This window comes from Myotis yumanensis, unplaced genomic scaffold (genome assembly GCF_028538775.1).
Source record: "Myotis yumanensis isolate MYYU_CA2020_CCGP unplaced genomic scaffold, mMyoYum1.0.hap1 SCAF_7, whole genome shotgun sequence".
In the NCBI taxonomy this organism is placed as follows: Eukaryota; Metazoa; Chordata; class Mammalia; order Chiroptera; family Vespertilionidae; genus Myotis; species Myotis yumanensis.
The window spans coordinates 19,045,638-19,049,663 of record NW_027223758.1 but is presented as its reverse complement, the minus strand read 5'-3'; the positions used below and the strand labels follow the sequence as shown (position 1 = coordinate 19,049,663).

The window sequence follows — 4,026 nt, the reverse complement described above, 5'->3', positions numbered from 1 at the left end:
TGTTTATAAGTCTAAAGATCGCATAACTAAATTCTACTATATTTTCTCAACTCTGGGCTTCATGTATTTTATTATGGTTTAGTCTGAGCTAATCCATTTTGAGACATGATCAGCTTTACTTATGTCACCTTCACATTGAATATTGCCATTCAAGTCATATTGAGACACCAGCAATGCTTACTTGGCTACTTTGAAGAAAATGTCCAAAAGGACACACACCCTAATTCTTTTATTTTTTTAATCCTTGTCCAAGGATAGGATTAAAAATACATGTTTTATTGATTTTTTTTAGAGAGAGAGGAATATAAAATACATGAATCAGGGGTTTGGGTAAGGATTCCAGCAATCTGGGCAGTTCAGGCCCTGTTACATCTGGGGGAAGGGGAAGAGAATGGCAAGTACTAACTTTAGCTAATTGAGATCATGGCCAAATCTTTTATCACCCCCCCCCCCCACCCACCCTACCCCCTGCAAAAAAAAAAAAAAAAGAAGAAGAAGAAAGAAAAAAAGCTGCATCTTGCAATGTTTATATGAGAAATTATTCATTTTTTAAAGGATTATGACTTTTTTTAACACTGTGATCTATATGCTTGTGAACTGGGTACCACTGGCATAAATGAATGCATCATGGAGTGCATTAATACAAATTAATTATACTGTGATTAGATATTATATAAATTATAATCTCCTGACTGTAGAATTTTAAAGGAGGAAATAAATCTATAAAGGCCACTAGGCATGGTTTTGAGTAGCTAGTCTTAAAAATATTAAAGGATTATGATAATCCTTTAATATGCTTCTATTGTATACTTTTTGGTCTACTCTCTCTAGTGTCATAGCAGATAAAATGAAATGGATATTGTACAATTAATTGTTCTAAAGGTAAGCTATGCCATGCCTCTTTTTTTTTAAACAAATGCCCTAATTTTATTTATGTTTTATTGTTGACTCTATTATTGATGTCCCCTATTTTCCCCCTCTTTATCCACCTCTACCCAAACCCCACCCTCTCCCCTAGCCTTCACCACACTGCTGTCGGTGTCCATGGACTATGGATATATGATTTTTGGATAATCTCTTCACCTTCTTTTATCCAGACCTTCCCATCCTCTCCTCTCTGACATTCGTCAGTCTCTTCCATGTATCTAAAACCATGAAAGGATAAAATATTTTTAGGGAAAAAAAGGAATATCTAATAGCACAGGCAAAAATTTATAGCTGTTTTCCCAGCATGTTAAATAACATTATGCACCATTTTTCTACTTCTGTAAGGTCATCCAAATCAATACTAAATAGTATGTATATACTCAAAGAATTTAGGTATAAGCAGGACTTTCCTAGAATTGGATATTTCTTTTTTTAAAAATATTTTTTGTTGATATTTTACAGAGAGGAAGGGAGAGGGATAGAGAGCCAGAAACATCGATGAGAGAGAAACACTGATCAGCTGCCTCCTGCACACTCCCCCCTGGGGATGTGCCCACAACCAAGGCACATGCCCCTGACTGGAATCGAACCTGGGACCCCTCAGTCCGCAGGCTGACGCTCCATCCACTGAGCCAAACCAGTCAGGGCTTAAAAAGAGTTCTTAGTAGAGAAACAGTAAGAAGTACTTATTCCAAACATAGTACACAACAAACAACTTTATGCCTCAGTTGTACAATCTAAAAGTTAAAGGTCCCAGGAGTGCCATCCTGAACTTGGAATGTATAACCTTCAGAGGTAGTTTCTGGCACAACATTTTGATCTTCCTCTTCCTCTACAGAAAAATATTTCTCAATCAAGTTTAGTGACGCTTTGTACACAGACTCATTTTCATGGTTTTGTAGAGCTTCAATTTTGTCCAAACCTCCACATTCTTCAATCATTATACTTAGTTTTTCAGTTTCACCTAGTTTCTCAGCAGCCTGAAATATATTTGAAATGGCTTCCAGAATAATCAGAATAATTTTGGTATCTTTCGCAGTTAAGAGGTTCATCAGTGGTTCTACTACGCCACAATGAACGAGGTATACAATTTGTTCAACTGTTCCACCACTTGTATAGTTGGCCACAGCCCATACAGCTTCCTTCTGTGTCTGAAAGTCTGCCTTAGCAAGAACAACAGTGAGGAATGGGACTAATCCATGATTCACAACTTGCTGTATCTGGTCCTGGCGGCCAGCTGTGATGTTTGACATTATCCATGTAGCTTCCTTCTGAATATTAGCTTTGGAGTTCATTAGTAGGCTGGGAAAGATGGCAAGTGCTCCTGCATCTATTACAACCTGCGTCTGTTCATGTGTCCCAGCGATAATATTTCCTATGGCTCTTAGCACAGGAGTCACAATTGGCAATTCAGTACTCCTAGGAGCTTCACAAGTTGGGGTACAACTCCTGATTTCACAATCATTTCAACCTGCTCATTTGGACCATGAGTAAGGTAGAAAATGGCCCAGCAGCTTTCTGCTAATACTTCTGGATCATCATGATGCAGGAGATGAACTAAAATAGGAAGAATCTGCTCAACAGCATCTAATGGGGGGGGGGGGGGTACAGTGGGCCAACAGCACCATACTTGATAACGAAGTCTCGAAAAACTGAACCATCACCTGCAATATTTCCTAGAGCCCATATGGCTTGTTCACGGATGTGAGTGGGGAGATGCCAACAGAGAAATGAATGCTGGAATCGCACCTCCATCTACTACAGCCTTGGTCCGTTCCGAAGTGCCGGAAGCAATGTTAGTGAGGGTCCAAGCATATTCAAACTGGATGGGACTACAATCAGTTCTGCCCAAGAAGGACACAAATTTTGGGATCAAACCGGCCTGGATTATGTTGTCTATGGGAGGCTGTTTTTCCCTAGAAAGCAGTTTCCTTGCAGCCTGAGTAGCTTGGAGCTGGCTTCCCAAATTGTTGCTATTTATGCCTTTGACAATGTCCTCAACAGACCAATTTACAGTGCCCTGGTTGTTGCGGTTTTCCTGCACTGGAGACGTAGCATCATCGGGAAAGGAGCTCAGATTTCTCCTTTTCAGCATCTGGTCATCCTTCTTAGCTTTCCTCAGCTCCACATTAACTTCTATTCGGCGCCGCCTCATATCTATACTGTCTTTCCCCTTGTTCTTGAATCTGTTAAGGCGGGCAGCTGGCCAATTAGCATTCTCTTCGGTGGACATGGTTATGAGACAAAGGGAGAAGCTACACGCAGCCACTCAGGCTTTCACAGGAGACCTGTGAGTGGAGGATGGGCTGTGGTTCAGTTGCTCGGAGAACGTCTACAGCGGCTCACCTCTCAGATGGTGTGTTGGGGTCCAACCCCAGCAGGTCCAGGGGTTCCCAAAGGTGTTGATGGAATCAGCGAAGAATGAAGGACCCAGAGACAGCGTTCAGTTGATCAGCAGCCTAGCCAGGATCTCCAGCCAAGTTCCGTCCAGGATCTCCAGCCAGGTTCTGTATTTTATTGTCTGGTTACATCTGTATTTATACCAGTTGATTTTAATCCTATCAATTTCTATTCCAAAGGTTAGGGTGTTTCTTATCTCCATTCCAGGGAGTAAAGATTATGTCCCTTAAGCGTGATTGTTCATAGTTAAAGTGATTAACTACCCGCCTGGAACTTAGTTAAGGGTTTTTTTTCCCTTCCTAACTTCAGGGAAAAATCCATACCTGGGGAAACAACCTTTCTCGGAGAGATGACCTTGGGTAAAACACATAGCACCAAGAAGGGGAGCAAACATATTAAGAACAGTATGCCATATACACCAGGTCCCTTGAAACATATGCTGTGCAGATGTCGGGGGCATGCAGGAGGCAGCCAATCAACGATTTTCTCTCATCATTGAGGTTTCTATCTCTTGCTCCCTCTCCCTTCCTCTACGAAATCAATAAAAATATATGTATATTTTTATTTTTTATTTTTTAATATGTTTTATTGATTTTTTCACAGAGAAGAAGAGAGAGGGATAGAGAGCTAGAAACATCGATGAGGGAGGCCAGGGGATTGTCAAGGGCGGGGAAAAAAAGGACACATATGTAATACCCT

General features: G+C 40.9%; 1 pseudogene; it reads right to left on the bottom strand.

Annotated features, from left to right (window-relative positions):
• Window positions 1–1,655: 1,655 nt before the first annotated feature.
• Window positions 1,656–3,160, bottom strand: LOC139014472 (importin subunit alpha-1 pseudogene; annotated as a pseudogene).
• Window positions 3,161–4,026: the final 866 nt, after the last annotated feature.